Genomic DNA, 17373 nt, shown 5'->3' with positions numbered 1-17373 from the left:
AGGATGTAAGCTGTAGGGAGACATGGGGAAGAACATTCTAGTCTTTGAAGAGTAAGTGAAAGTCTTTAAGGAAGATGTGAGCTTATTGTGTTCGAAGAATGGCAGGAAGGCTATGCAAGAGGCGCTTTGGTAGGATTGGAGTTGAGACAAATTAAGATAGTCAGGGGTTGGATATCAAGGTCTTACCTGGTGTGTTTATTAATGTCTTCCCATCATGAGTTACGGTTGAGGGGTTATGAAGAGCAGGGTAGCATAAAAGGATTGACCCAAAGGGTAGGATGGCTGTTGCTATAAATCAGGCGAGAGAGGATGGTAGTTTGTGGAAGAGGATCAGAGACTACACGAGTATTCAAGGTACAGCCAACAATATTTGCTGATGGATTAAGTGGAGAATGTAGGCGGAGAGAGGATGGAAAGCAAAGCTAACCTTGTTTTGGGTCTCCGCAGCTAGGCGAATGGTGATGGCATATGCTGAGATGGAAAAGACTGGGAAAAGAATGGATTTGAGGAGAAATTAAGTATCCTATCATTTCATACTTTGAGCATTTTACCATGTCAGGGTACGCATTCAGACGTGCCTGTTAAGCATCCGAGTAGAGATTTGATTATGAAGTTGGGTACGAGTATGGTTGCATTTTAAAAATCTCTGTCTTTGACACAGAACAGATTGTTGGGGAAGCACTCTTATCTCACACTACTCTTAGTAACCAAACTGTAGTCAAAGTGTGATTTAAATACACATACTTAAAGGAGGAGGTGGTTTAAGAGGGAGGTGTAGTCATAGTGAAGAGTTCCAAACATAATTTGGGTTTCATAGTGGAGTTGGGTGTGAGGGTTTAAATATTTCCCTAGGTGTTAGCTGTCTGCCAGATTAGTTTGGTTCTTGTTTCCTGATGGAGGAGGAAAATGAGACATCCTCTGCTTTTCATTTAATTATGTAACTCCTCCACAGAGCATCATGTAAGGCTGCAGACTGTGCCTACACAAATTTAGGAGCGATGCTCCAAGGATAAATCCTAACACTACCCCTTGCAGTTGAGTAAGCTGGTAGACTTTCTCCTACTCTACTGATGAGTATAAAGCTATGCTGTATAATGCAGTAGTCCCTGGGCACACATGGCTATTTAAATTTATTTAAATCAAAATAATATTTAAAATTCAGTTGTTTGATAACACTAACTTTATTTCATGTGTTTAGTAGCCATGTGAGGCTAGTGGCCATCATAATGAACAGGGCACACACACATAATATTTCTATCACAGGAAGTTATTTTGGACAGAAAGAAATGGATTAGAGTTTGGAGTTATTTTTGTATTTTAGTCCAATCTCTTTCTAGTGAGACTAAATGCAGATGTTTCTTTAGTTTGGATAATCTAGTCTAGATTAAGATTTAACAGGGAGTTTATCATTGGAATTACCATGTAAGTTGGAGCCACATATTTCCAAATTTTTCCTATATGGATCTTGCCTTGAAAATATTAAACACACACACAACAGCCCATATAATAAAACAACAAATCATTGCTTTTCCAAATTGAGGCCAGGAAACATGGCTTCTGCATTAATGCAAAGAAATATAATGAAAACTAGAGCCAGTCAAAGCTTATTCATTCTATTTAGATTCCTAGAAATGTACTTTCTATTCCTATTGTCCCAGTTTGATGAAGCTTTGCCCTTATAGTGAATTATGTAAGTTGTAAACAAAGAGCTGCATCATTATGAGCAGAAACTAATGTAATATCAGCTTTTAATGGTCTTTTATAAACCTGGTATGAACAGCAGTGCCTCACAGAAAAGCAGCACAACTGATTTAAAGAAAACTCATTGCACACACTAACTAGTACAAGAATAAAGGACATCCCACCAAACAGTGAATTGTATTGAAATAGAAAAAAAATATGTGAAGCAAGACTGCCAAATTATTTATCTTTCATTAAAGGAGAAAATCACACATAATTATCTCTGGTAAATGAGCATGTTTGTGAAAGTTGGCAATGAGCTCAGAAATAATAGGCATAAAAAATATCCTACCCTTAATCAACTTAAATAACTGTCTGTTTTTATATAAATTGTAGAAAAGGGACTTCTGAATAAGGAGTGCATTCAAAAGGGAGTAGAAATAGCTCCCTGAGCCCTGCTTGATCCTCACTATGGATGGCACACCATTGATCTCCGCAACCAAACTGAGTAGCTAATCCAGGCTGAAGGTTCTTTTTTCCCCTACCCCTGTAAATAAATGACTAAGAAGTTACAATGTGTAGCTTCGTAATTCATGTATAAGCAAGTAACAACTAAATGTTTTTTAGTCAGGGACACTTAGAAGCTCATGTTCAGAAAGGATGCAGATATGCAGTGCTTTGTGCTATGTGTGTGTGAGTTTTGCAAAGTTAAATAGGATGTGCCAGAAGTAGACACCAAGTAAAAATCTGCATTTTAGCATGGAGCTAATGTGCAAGTGTCATCTCCTTGCTCTCAGCATCAGAAGGAAAATGTCTCAGCCTACTAAACCTGAACACTTTCAAATTTTAGAATAGCTTCGCTTGGGATTCTAAAGATAAACCTATTGGTATGTAGAAAGCAAGGATCTGCCAAATCAAAAGTTTCTTGGGCTGTTCGGAGAAACTCTGTTTCTCTTTATTCTCTCCCTTTTTTAAAGGGGCAAACTGCTCTGCCTGTAAGTATTCCTGGCAGAACTTCTGAACAGGCCTTTCTTGATATTCATTGAAGACTCTTGTCACCTTAGAAAAAATGGAAACAGGCTCCAGCTCTTAACTATTCTAGGAGAAACTGAAGTGAGAGTGGAAGAGTTTTTGTATTCCTAGCATGATCTGGTAAAAGTTTTTGCAAACTTTGAGACTTCTGAGAGTGGAAAAAACTTACCTCAGAAGCAAGGTGGCTGTCTCTGGCCACTGACTACTTTTCCATGACTCACAGTTACTTTAAGACCTCAGATAAGTGTTCACCGATACTGTCATGTTAATTAATGATTATGGCACCTCCAGCGCCCTCCTCTTTTTCTTGCTGTCCTTTAAATAGAAGACTAGATTCCCTTTTCATGGACAATCTTTCCTTTAAGGAAACGTGTACATTACTTCATAAAACCATATCTTTTTTTGGCTTGAAGAAGCTCTTGGGCCCTTCTCTTTTTGTGACCACTTCCCAACTTACATAGATGACCTGAGTTCACAACAGCCACTGTTGGTCACAAGGAAAGAGAATTTTAGGAGCCACTTTGGTATCCTTTTTGCTCTCCCTGTTATTTTACCTCGGCAGATTATTTAGATTTAAAGGCTCTCTTTCACTCTGTTGTCAAAGATAACAACTTAGATTTTAAAGAAGCAACTTCCTTCTTCATCAGTTCCATTCACTTCAGTTCAGTTGCTCAGTCGTGTCTGACTCTTTGCGACCCCATGAATCACAGCACGCCAGGCCTCCCCATTCCGGAGTTCACTCATAGAATTGTTGAATGTCAGAGGTGGAGGAAGCCTGAAAAATAATCATGTCTATCTCCTTAAGTTTAAAGATTTTAAAATGATGATCAAGACAATGAAAGCCATGAACATCAAAGAAGTGTCTAAGGTTTACGTCTCTTGATACCCTTTTTTTCCCCCCCAACACCTTGCATTCTGATATTGTTTTCCCACAGTGTTAAATCTCTAACTTATTTCCTTTCCCTCCAAGTCGAGTTGCCAACATGCCCCCTTCCTGGTCTCTGGAGGGTTTGATTCTCTCTTTGTGTGCTCCACCTCATCCTCAAGTCTTACTGACCCTCTGTGGCTCCCACCCACCTTCCGTGTAACAGCCCTATTCCTTTCTGTGATCCTCTGATTTTCTTTCTCCTCCTCTGTCTCTGTGCCTGGGAGTTTATCTGAAATCTCTTCTCAGGATAAACTAGGCAAGCTATAAATTTCCCTTATAGGGATTTTAGACAGGAACAGCTGGGCTTATCTAGAACTTTGTCACATCAAAGAATTAGGAAATGTACTTCATCTTCTCATAGAGGACATCCCTCAGCAAAGCTGGAAAAAAAAAATTAGTGTTTCTCAGGTGCACTCTATTCTCTTTATGCGTTCCCTTATAAATTTTTTAGTAAGAAATTCCTTTCCTGGATTATCATGAGAATACAGTATTGATAATAACAACAATAATGAGAAGCTTATCATAGTGAGGGAGAGAATTTGGGGTGATAAATCATACTGAACAGAAGAAGGAGCTAGGATCTAAATATATCATAATTATTATTGGTGAAGAGGAGTTGAGTACTGCTACTGGAACGATCTTCCATGTTGAATTGACCATACTTTTTCAGAAAGATTTAATTCCCTCCTAAGGAGGGGAAAGCCGGTTATAAGCAGGGGTTGGGAAGCAGAGAAGTGACCTGACCATGATACACGAAGTATGGAGAAGAAGAAGATATAGAAGCCCCAGGGAAGTGCCTCCTCCAAGCAGAGACCTCTAACTCAGTGACTTCCTTATTCATAACCCTGCACAGATGGAAGTGAGGTGATTTCCAGCTATCTTCACTAGGGACGTTCCTCCTGTCAGGAGGACTGAGTAAGGCTCAGGAAGGATTGTTCAAAGATTCATGTTGAGTACCTCTAGAGAAGTCAAAGATGGAGAAGCTCTATACAGTCACAAAAACAAAACCGGGAGCTGACTGTGGCTCAGATCATGAACTCCTTATTGTCCAATACATACTGAAATAGAAGAAATTGGAAGGAACCACTATCATTCAGGTATGACCTAAATCAAATCCCTTATGAATATAAAGTGGAAGTGAGAAATAGACTGAAGGGACTAGATCTGATAGACAGAGTGCCTGATGAACATGGAGGATCATGACATTGTACAGGAGGCAGGAATTAAGACCATCCCCAAGAAAAAGAAATGCAAGAAAGAAAAATGGCTGTCTCAGGAGGCCTTACAAATAGCTGTGAAAAGAAGAGAAGTGAAAAGCAAAAGAGAAAAGGAAAGATATACCCATTTGAATGCAGAGTTCCAAAGAATAGCAAGGAGAGATAAGAAAGCCTTCCTAAGTGAATAATGCAAAGAAACAGAGGAAAACAATAGAATGGGAAAGACTAGAGATCTCTTCAAGATAATGAGAGATTCCAAAGGAACATTTCATGCAAAGATTGGCTCAATAAAGAACAGAAATGGTAGGGACCTAACAGAAGCAGAAGATGTTAAGAAGAGGTTACAAGAATACACAGAAGAACTGTACAAAAAAGATCTCCATGACCCAGATAATCAGGATGGTGTGATCACTCACCTAGAGCCAGATCCTGGAATGTGAAGTCAAGTGGGCCTTAGGAAGTATCACTGCAAACAAAGCTAGTGGAGGTGATGGAGTTCCACTCTATTTCAAATCCTGAAAGATGATGCTGTGAAAGTGCTGCACTCAATATGCCAGCAAATTTGGAAAACTCAGCAGGGGCCACAGGACTAGAAAAGGTCAGTTTTCATTCCAATCCCAAAGAAAGGCAATGCCAAAGAATGCTCAAACTACCGCACAATTGCACTCATCTCACATGCTAATAAAGTCATGCTTAAAATTCTTCAAGCCAGGTTTCAGCAATACGTGAACTGTGAACTTCCAGATATTCAAGCTGGTTTTAGAAAAGGCAGAGGAAACAGAGATCAAATTGCCAACATCCACTGGATCATGGAAAAAGCAAGAGAGTTCCAGAAAAACATCTATTTTTGCTTTATTAACTTTTCCAAAGCTTTTGACTGTGTGGATCACAATAAACCATGGAAAATACTCAAAGAGATGGAAATACCAGACCACCTGACCTGCCTCTTGAGAAACCTATATGCAGGTCAGGAAGCAACAGTTAGAACTGGTCATGGAACAACAGACTGGTTCCAAATAGGAAAAGCAGTACGTCAAGGCTGTATATTGTCACCCTACTTATTTAACTTACATGCAGAGTACATCATGAGGAATGCTGGGCTGGAGGAAGCACAAGGTGGAATCAAGATAGTTGGGAGAAATATCAATAACCTCAGATATGCAGATGACACCACCCTTATGGCAGAAAGTGAAGAACTAAATAGCCTCTTGATGAAAGTGAAAGAGGAGAGTGAAAAAATTGGCTTAAAGCTCAACATTCAGAAAACGAAGATCATGGCATCTGGTCCTATCACTTCATGGCAAATAGATGGGGAAACAGTGGAAACAGCGGCTGACTTTATTTTTCTGGGCTCCAAAATCACTGCAGATGGTGATTGCAGCCATGAAATTAAAAGACGCTTACTCCTTGGATGGAAAGTTATGACCAACCTAGATAGCATATTAAAAAGCAGAGACATTTTGTCAACAAAGGTGTGTCTAGTCCAGGCTATGGTTTTCCAGTGGTCATGTATGGATGTGAGAGTTGGACTATAAAGAAAGCTGAGTGCAAAAGAATTGATGCTTTTGAACTGTGGTGCTGGAGAAGACTGTTGAGAGTCCCTTGGACTGCAAGGAGATCCAACCAGTCCATCCTAAAGGAGGTCAGTCCTGGGTGTTCACTGGAAGGACTGATGTTGAAGCTGAAACTCCAATACTTTGGCCACCTGTTGCAAAGAACTCATTCATTAGAAAAGACCCTGATTCTGGGAAAGATTGAGGGCAGGAGGAGAAGGGGGCAACAGAGGATGAGATGGCTGGATGGCATCACCGACTCAATGGACATGGGTTTGGGTGGACTCCGGGAGTTGGTTTTGGACAGGGAGGCCTGACATGCTGAGGTTCATGAGGTCTCAATGAGTCGGACACAACTGGGTGACTGAACTGAATTGAACTGAGAGAAGTCAAAGGTAACGATGGAGCTGAGCATTTACATGTTGGAATCAGGAATATAGAAGTGAAATTTTGAGGCAATAAAGCTTCTTTAAATACTAATGAATGACTACCAAAGTTAAGAAAATGATGTTTCTAATTTAGCAGCATCTCTCAAACATCAGACTAGAAATGTTAGGGTTCACATCATTCATCTCATTTAGTCCTATCAATAACTCTCTGAAAGAGCATAACAGAAGAATTCACACTCTCCACACTCTCCACACTCTCCCCACTACAATCCATGACATTGCAGAAGGCCGTTGAATTTAAATATCACCCTAATGAGAAGGCAGGGAGAGAAAAACCTTTAGACTTGAAGTTTAAATTGTAACTGAATTCACCAAAATGTTACTATTTTTCTGATACAGCAAAAGAGGGAAAGAAAAGTAAAGTAAAGGAAGATGTCATTTTAGTACATCTGAATACCTTTCTGGTAAATTCATAAACTTGAACATAATGCATCTGAAAACCTTATGAGCTGAACTTGGCAATCAGCTCATTTAAGGGGATTCAGCCTGAGAAGTGGCCTCTGTCCATAGAGAGGATTCTGGGCATGGGAGGGTTTGCAGGAACATGACAAAAGTGACAAAGCAAATCCTCTGTTATGAGACATGGAGAGAAAATCTAGGCAAAGGGCATCCGGGTGAGAAAGTTCCTTGCCTTGCTTTTGAGGGAGAACCTTTGCCATAGGATTTAGGCTCAAAATTAGCTTGATGGCACAGCGGCACTTTTATTTTAGCGTGTTCTGAGCCCTTGGCTTTCTTTCTCTCCTTGCTTGAAGAGAATCGATCTTGAAGTCTGAGTCAGAGCTGGGTTGATCCTTGGGGATTATTTGGCCCAGTTCAGGGAGGTGGAGAGAATGGGACAGGTGGTCTCACTGGTTATAATTGGAATCCTTCTGGTTTGTTTTTCTAATACAACTCTCATCACTTTGAGCGTTAAAATATAATTTAAAATTTGCAATACAATCCATAAGAAAATATTTATGCAATATAATAATATATTTCAGACTAATGCATTTGCACTTTGATAGTATTAAGTTTCCGCTTCTTTCCTTGGGCAAGCATCTTTAAGTCTCAGTTTTCAAGACAGATGAAGGATTTATCGACAAAGTGTTAGGCTTGGCCAGGTGGTCTTCAGTCACTTTATATATAAACCTTCAGACAATTGTTCCCTTTTCTTTCTTTCACTAAGAATTAGATTCACATGGAAGTTAGGAAAAGAAAAAGACCTCAGGATAGACACAACACCTTCTACTCAAAAGAGACATCAGAAGCAAATATTTCAACATCTTAGTCATGTAGATATAACTTCTGGAGTATTCCTAAGCAAGGTCTGTCTCCCAGTCTCCCTTCCATTGGTCCAACTTTCTCAGGTCTCTAGGCTTTGTCCTATGGATCTAAGGGGGGTATACTTCGCAAAGGGATGCATTCTTAGTAATGTTAAAGAGTAACCTAAATGTAACATAGGCCTTGAGTCAATAATGTCTTTCTTAATCCTTTTCTCTGAATTTAAATAATTTTCTATATTATCAGTTTTCGGTTCTCTTCATTAGTTCATAGCTTACCTTACTCCAAAAGAAATTTAAAATACCATAGAAGCACACACACACACACATAGCACACCAACAGAAGTGAGAAGAAAATTAAAATGATGACAAAAAAAAAAATGAGAAAAGTGGGTCCTTCAAAAGTTCATATGTTGAAAGCCTAACCTTCAATATGATGGTACTATTAGGAGGTGCATCCTCTTGGGGTGATTAAGTTATGAGGATGGTGCCCTTGTCATTATGATTAATGTCCTTAGAAGAAGAAACACTGGAAAGCTTGCTTCCACTCTATTTTCTAACCTGTGAAGACGCAGAAAGAAGATGACCATCTGTAAACCAGGAAGAGAATTCCCAGCCAAAGCCAACCATGCTGGTACCCTGATCTCAGATTTCCAGCCTCCAGACTTGTGACAAATTTATACTTGTTTAAGCCATGTAGTCCAAGTTTTTGAGTTGCAGCAGCCTGATCGGACTAAGATACTAGTTATCAGATGGTATTCATATAGTTTCATGGGGAAAATTTATTTTCTTTGAATTCATTGAATTGATGTAAATGGAGGTTGGTCCTGTAGTTTCCTAATTTAACTTTGTCTCGGACTTCTATTTACAAATAGGCATATACTTTTATTTCTACTTGTAAATAGGCATATACTTTTATTTCTACTTGTAAATAGGTCCTGGGTATTTTCCATTTACATGTGTTCATTTTTCTCAAAATAGGACTTCATTTTGTTGAGGTTAGGTGACATCAGAAGATTCTAAAGGAATAAATCTTTAAAATAGCATTATTTATTTTCACAAGTATTTAATGAATTCTAAGCACTGTTACAAGAATTGGAATATATTACTGAAATCAGACAAAAATCCTTGCCCTCCTGAAGCTCATATATTTCTATGAGTTTTTCTATGAGCATTTCTCTTTCCATAGTTTTTAATGAGTTATACATTGGAATCACTGAGGGAACTTAAAAAATATTGATGCTTCTGTCCCTTTCTAAAATATTTGATGTAATTGGTCTGGAGTGTGGCCTGGGTGTCATCAGATTTTAAAAATCTCCACAGGTGTTTTAACATGCAGCCAAGAATTGAGAAACACTATATTAGTATAAAAAAGGGCCATGGATGCAATGTAAGGCAAATATTTTTTTATTGACTACTTTGTTAAAATCACTTTCATTTTTACTTATGGTATTTAAACTCTAGAAAAGTGAGACAAATTAAGAGACTTTTTTTATGTGAGTTGTTGAATTGTTAAATTGAGAGGCTAGATATAAAACACCAAATGAATCTGTGATTATAAAGCTTGAGACTGGTATAAATATCTTCATCAAATGTTCTTTGGCCAAATCATCATATTGCATTTTGACACCCTATTCTTCTCTCAGATAACTCATATACATGACAATATAGTGTTTTACTGCAAGATTCAATAACTGGACCTGAAAAAACTTTTTCTTTTGGATGTTTCCTTTAGCATCAAAATTCTTCTTTACTGGAAGGCTGTAAACAAATGTACAGGGCTATTGTTATTTATTCTTGAGGATGGGGAGTGGATGCAGTACATGTATTAAATCTCTTAATACATAATTTCAACTGCAGATCACATGCCAAGTCCCAAATCCAGGAAATTTGGGGGCATCTATTTTTTGAAATTGTGGATTTATGTTTGTGCTGGCAAGGTTGAAAATAAGAGCTTTTCCCCCCTCTCCCTTGTCACCCTCTACCCCAGGAAAAAAAGAAAAAAGACTTTCTTTTTTTTTAATTCTGAAAAATCTAACTTGGATGAGCTGAGCTATCCAACTATGTCACTCCCTCAGTCTTGTATCAGCATTCTTAATCACATGGAATCCTTTGAAATGATGCCTGTTTAGGTTTGTATTTAAGTGTGTCTCCCTCCTGCTTATTTAGCTGGGGAATCCCATGGACAGAGGAGCCTGGCAGGCTATAGGCCATAGGGTCGCAAAAGAGACCAGCAAAACTTAGCAACTAAGCAACAAAAATGTATTAATACATACCTGCACACACATAAACATGAAATGACACACCTAATCTAGTAAACTTCGGACACTATATAATGCCAACACATTCCTATCATCATCAGACGTCTCTGCTACTTAGGTTTTTAAGGAAAAAATCTTAGGCTGTGGCCTGGATTCAAATTTGGATTCTGCCAGTTTCTAGATCTATTAACTTTGTCTCGTTACTAAACCTCTCTGTGACTTGCTTTTCACAGCTGTAAAACAGATGATATAATCAGTAGGTGTCAAGTGTGCAGAGAAAAATCTGGTACTTAGTATTAGTTGTATACATATGTATTGTTACTATTGCTGTACCACTAGTACTCTTTTTGATTTGATATATTCCTTGAAACCAAATTATGAAATTAACTGGCCAAAGAACATGCTCTGCTACAGAGCAATGCCAAAATCAAATTTATCGTATTAAGAAGTTGTCATCAAATAAATTATAATTCTCATCAATATATCAGTAGTGATAAGCTACTGATATATTATAAAAGTAGAATTATGCTCTGCTTTAGGAAATGTGGATGTATACTTATTATTTGAAATTTCACAGATTAGAATTAAACACCTTCAGTACCATACCTTCAATTCAGTTCAGTTCAGTGGTTCAGTCATGTCCGACTCTTTGCGACCCCATGGACTTCAGCACTCCAGGCCTCCCCGTCCATCACCAACTCCTGGAGTTTACTCAAACACATGTCCATTGAGTCGGTGATGCCAACCTAACATCTCATCATCTGTCATCCCCTTCTTCTCCTGCCTTCAATCTTTCCCAGCATCAGAGTCTTTTCCAATGAGTCAGTTCTTTGCATTAGGTGGCCAAAGTATTGGAGTTTCAGCTTCAGCATCAGTGCTTCCAATGAATATTCAGGATGTATTTCCTTTAAAATGAACTGGTTGGATCTAATTGCTGTCCAAGGGACTCTCAAATGTCTTCTCCAGCACCAGAATTCAAAAGCCTCAATTCTTTGGTGCTCAGCTTTCTTCATAGCCCAAATCTAACATCCATAGGTGACCACTGGAAAAACCATAGCTTTGACTAGACAGACATTTGTGGCAAAGGAATGTCTCTGGTTTTTAATAAGCTGTTTAGGTTGGTCATAGCTTTTCTTCCAAGGAACAAGCATCTTTTAATTTCATGGCTGCAGTCACCATCTGCAGTGATTTTCAGTTCAGTCAGTTCAGTCGCTCAGTCGTGTCCGACTCTCCGCGACCCCATGAATCACAGCACACCAGGCCTCCCTGTCCATCACCAACTCCCGGAGCTCACTCAGACTCAAGTCCACAGAGTCGGTGATGCCATCCAGCCATCTCATCCTTGGTCGTCCCCTTCTCCTCCCGCCCCCAACCCTTCCCAGCATCAGAGTCTTTTCCAGTGAGTCAACTCGTCGCATGAGGTGGCCAAAGTATTGCAGTCTCAGCTTTAGCATCAGTGACTTTAGAGCCAAAAAAAATAAAGTCTGTCACTGTTTCCACTGTTTCCCCATCTATTTGCCATGAAGTAATGGAAAAAGATGTCATGATCTTAGTTTTCTGAATGTTGAGTTTTAAGCCAACTTTTTCACTCTCCTCTTTCACTTTTATAAAGAGGCTCTTCTTCGCTTTCTGCTATAAGAGTGGTGTCATGTGCGTATCTGAGGTTATTGATATTTCTCTCAGTAATCTTGATTCTAACAAGTGCTTCATCTAGTCCACCATTTCTAATGATGTACTCTGCATATAAGTTAAATAAGCATGGTGACAATATACAGCCTTGACATACTCCTTTCCTGATTTGGAACCAGTCTGTTGTTCCATGTCCAGTTCTAACTGCTGCTTCTTGACCTGCTACAGATTTCTTAGGAGGCAGGTCAGATGGTTTGGTATTCCCATCTCTTGAAGAATTTTCCACAGTTTGTTGTGATCCACACAGTCAAAGGCTTTGGCATAGTCAATAAAGCAGAAACAGATGTTTTTCTGGAACCCTCTCACATTTTTGATGACCCAACAGATGTTGGCAATTTGATCTCTGGTTCCTCTGCCTTTTCTAAATCCAACTTGAACATCTGGAAGTTCACAGTTCACATAGTGTTGAAGCCTAGCTTGGAGAATTTTGAGCATTACTACTAGTGTGTGAGATGAGTGCACTTGTATGGTAGTTTGAGCATGCTTTGGAATTACCTTCTTTGGGATTGGAATGAAAACTGACCTTTTCCCGTCCTATGGCCACTGCTGAGTTTTCTAAATTTGCTGGCATATTGAGTGTAACACTTTCACAGCATCATACTTTAGGACTTGAAATAGCTCAGCTGGAATTCATCACCTCCACTAGCTTTGTTTGTAGTGTTGCTTCCTAAGGCCCACTTGACTTTGCATTCCAGAATGTCTGGCTCTAGGTGAATGATCACACCATCGTGATTATATGGGTCATATAGATCATTTTTGTATTATTCTTCTGTGTATTCTTGCTAGCTCTTCTTAATATCTTCTGCTTCTGGTAGGTTGCATGAAAAGTTCCCTTGGTGTCTCTAATTTTCTTGAAGAGATCTTTAGTCTTTCTCATTCTATTGTTTTCCTTTATGTCTTTGATTTGATCACTGAGGAAGGCTTTCACACCTCTACTTGCTATTCTTTGGAACTCTGCATTCAAATGGGTATATCTTTCCTTCTCTCCTTTGCTTTCACTTCTCTTCTTTTCTTAGCTGTTTTCAAGGCTTCCTCAGACGACCATCTTGCCCTTTTTCATTTCTTTTTCTTGGGGATGGTCTTGATCACTGCCTCCTGTACTGTGTCACAGACCTCTTCAGGCACTCTGACATAGTTCTGCTTCTTGCATAGTTCTTCAGGCACTCTGTCTGTCAGATCTAATCCCTTGAATCTATTTGTCACTTCCACTGTATAGTTGGAAGATATTTGACTTAGGTCATACCTCAATGGTCTAGTGATTTTCCTTATTTTCTTCAATTTAAGTCTGAATTTGGCAATAAGAAGTTTATGATCTAAGCCACAGTCAGCTCCCAGTCTTGTTTTTGCTGACTCTATAGAGCTTCTACAACTTGGACTAAAAAGAATATAATCAATCTGATTTCAGTATTGACCTGGTAATGTCCATATGTAAGTCTTCTCTTGTGTTGTTGGAAGAGGGTGTTTGCTATGACCATTGTGTTCTCTTGGCAAAAGTCTGTTACCCTTTGCTCTGCTTCACTCTGTACTCCAAAGCCAAATTTGCCCATTACTCCAGGTATTTCTTGACCTCCTACTTTTTCATTCCAGTCCTCTATAATGAAAAGAACAACTTTTGGGGTGTTAGTTCTAGAAGGTCTTATAGTTCTTCATAGAACCATTCAACTTCAGCTTCTTCAGCATTATTGTATGGGGCATTGACTTGGATTACTGTGATATTGAATATTTTGACTTGGAAACAAACAAAGATCATTCTATCGTTTTTGAGATTTCACCCAAGTGCTGCGTTTCAGACTCTTTTGTTGACCATGATGGCTACTCCTCTTCTTCTAAGGGATTCCTGCCCACAGTAGTAGATATAATGGTCATCTGAGTTAAATTCACCCATTCCAGTCCATTTTAGTTCTCTGATTCCTAAAATGTCAATGTTCCCTCTTGCCATCTCCTGTTTGACCACTTCCAATTTGCCTTGATTCATGGACCTAACATTCAGGTTCGTATGCAATATTGCTCTTTACAGCATTGGATTTTACTTCCATCACCAATCACATCCACAACTGGGTGTTGTTTTTGCCTTGGCTCTGTCTCTTCATTCTCTCTGGAGTTATTTCTCCACTCATCTCCAGAAGCATAATGGGCCCCTACCGACCTGGGGAGTTCATCTTTCAGCGTCCTATATTTTTGCCTTTTCATACTTTTCAGGGGGTTCTCAAGTCAAGAATACTGAAGTGGTTTGTCATTCCCTTCTCCAGTGGACCACGATTTGTCAGAACTCTCCACCAAGACCCGTCTGTCTTGGGTGGCCCTACATGTCCAAGGGCAGAGAAGCCTCAAAAGGATGGTTCAGTTAAGCTCAGTTCAGTCACTCAGTTGTGTCCGACTCTTTGCGACCCCATGAATCACGGCACGCCAGGCCTCCCTGTCCATCACCAACTCCCGGAGTTCACTCAAACTCATCTCCATCAAGTCGGTGATGCCATCCAGCATCTCATTCTCTGTCGTCCCCGTCTCCTCCCACCCCCAATCCTTCCCAGCATCAGAGTCTTTTCCAGTGAGTCAACTCTTTGCAAGAGGTGGCCAAAGTGTTGGAGTTTCAGCTTTAGCATCAGTCCTTCCAATGAACACCCAGGATCGATTTCCTTTAGAATGGACTGGTTGGATCTCCTTGCAGTCCAAGGGACTCTCAAGAGTCTTCTCCAGCACCACAGTTCAAAATCATCAATTCTTTGGCGATCAGCTTTCTTCACAGTCCAACTCTCACATCCATACATGACCACGGGAAAGACCATAGCCTTGATTAGATGGACCTTTGTTGGGAAAGTAATGTCTCTGCTTTTTAATATACTATATAGGTTGGTCATAACTTTCCTTCCAAGGAGTAAGCATCTTTTAATTTCATGGCTGCAATCAGCATCCGAAACGATTTTGGAGCCCCCAAAAATAAAGTCTGACACTGTTTCCATTGTTTCCCCATCTATTTGCCATGAAGTGATGGGACCAGATGCCATGATCTTGGTTTTCTGAATGTTTAGCTTTAAGCCAACTGTTTCACTCTCCTCTTTCTCTTTCATCAAGAGGCTGTTTAGTTCTTCACTTTCTGCCATAAGTGTGGTGTCATCTAAATATCCGAGGTTACTGATATTTCTCCCAGCAATCTTGATTCCAGCTTATGCTTCATCCTGTCCAGCATTTCTCATGATGAACTCTACATATAAGTTAAATAAGCAGGGTGACAAGATACAACCTTGATATACTTCTTTCCTGATTTGGAACCAGTCTGTTGTTCCATGTCCAGTTCTAACTGTTGCTTCCTGACTTGCATACAGGTTTCTCAAGAGGCAGGTCAGGTGGTCTGGTATTCCCATTCCCATCTCTTTCAGAATTTTCCACAGTTTATTGTGATCCACACAGTCAAAGGCTTTAGCATAGTCAATGAAGCAGAAATAGATGTTTTTCTGAAACTCTCTTGCTTTCTCCATGATCTCTGGTACCTCTGCCTTTTCTAAAACCTGCTTGAACATCTGGAAGTTCACGGTTCACATATTGCTGAAGCCTGGCTTGGAGAATTTTGAGCATGATTTTACTAGCGTGTGAGATGAGTGCAATTGTACGGTAGTTTGAGCATTCTTTGGCATTTCCTTTCTTTGGAATTGGGATGAAGACTGACCTTTTCCAGTCCTGTGTTCACTGCTGAGTTTTCCAAATTTGCTGGCATAAGTTCAGTTCAGTTCATTCGCTCAGTCGTGTCCGACTCTCCACGACCCCATGAATCACAGCACGCCAGGCCTCCCTGTCCATCACCAACTCCCGGAGTTCACTCAAACTCATGTCCACAGAGTCGGTGATGCCATCCAGCCATCTCATTCTCCGTCGTCCCCTTCTCCTCCCGCCCCCAACCTTTCCCAGCATCACAGTCTTTTCCAGTGAGTCAACTCGTCGCATGAGGTGGCCAAAGTATTGCAGTTTCAGCTTTAGCATCAGTCCCTCCAATGAACATCCAGGATTGATCTCCTCTAGAATGGACTGGTTGGATCTCCTTGCAGTATAAGGGACTCTCAAGAGTCTTCTCCAACACCACAGTTCAAAAGCATCGATTGTTCGGCAATCAGCTTTCTTCACAGTCCAACTCTCACATCCATACATGACCACGGGAAAAACCATTGCCTTGACTAGATGGACCTTGGTTGGCAAAGTAATGTCTCTGCTTTTCAATATACTATCAAGGTTGGTCATAACTTTCCTTCCAAGGAGCAAGCGTCTTTTAATTTCATGGCTGCAATCAGCATCTGCAGTGATTTTGGAGCCCAAAAAAATAAAATCTGACGCTGTTTCCACTGTTTTTCCATCTATTTCCCATGAAGTGATGGGACCAGATGCCATGATCTTGGTTTTCTGAATGTTGAGCTTCAAGCCAACCTTTCACTCTCCTCTTTCACTTTCATCAAGAGGCTTTAAGTTCCTCTTCACTTTCTGCCATTAGGGTAGTGTCATCTGCATATCTGAGGTTATTGATATTTCTCCCGGCAATCTTGATTCCAGCTTGTGCTTCTTCCATAAAGGAGGGGTTAAATTGAGTTTAGAATCAAACCCCATACCCCCAGAGAAACTCAGAGGGCTCAAAGATACCTTTACACTTCAGGACCCAGAGACCCCACAGAGACTGAAACAGAACTGTGTTTGGGTGTCTCCTGAGGAGACAGCAGTGGACTTCTGAGGGGGCAGGGCCTCTGGGTGCAGTAGACCTGGCTGTGGCATAAGCTCTTTGGAGGTGGTCGCCATTAACCCACCATAGAGCCACCAGAACTTATACAGGACTGAAAAACAGACTCTGGGAGAGCACAAACAGAAATTTGTATGCACCAGGACCCAGGAAATAGGGGCAGTGACCCCACAGGAGACTGACCCAGACGTGCCCATGAGGGTCCAGGAGTCTCCAGTGGAGGTGTGGGTCAGTGGTTGCCTGCTGCAGGGTTGGGGGCTCTGAGTGCACCAGTGCCTGCATGAGACCTTTTGAAGGAGGTCACCATTATCTTCATTACCTCTACCACAGTTTGGCCTCAGGTCAGATAACAGGGAGGGAACACAGTCCCGCCCTTCAACAGAAAGTTGGATTAGAGATTTACTGAGTATGGCCCTGCCCATCAGAACAAGACCCAGTTTCCCCCTGAGTCAGTTTCTCCCTTTAGGAAGCTTCCATCAGCCTCTTATCTTTCATCAGAGGGCAGACAGACTGAAAACTACAATCACAGAAAACTAACCAGTCTGATCATAAGGACCACAGACTTATTTAACTCAGTGAAACTTTGAA

Source organism: Moschus berezovskii, chromosome 8, assembly GCF_049115385.1.
Source record: "Moschus berezovskii isolate FMDL1 chromosome 8, NW_MosBer_1.0, whole genome shotgun sequence".
NCBI lineage: Eukaryota > Metazoa > Chordata > Mammalia > Artiodactyla > Moschidae > Moschus > Moschus berezovskii.
The sequence above is the reverse complement of the archived record's forward strand: the minus strand, read 5'-3'. Positions refer to the sequence as shown.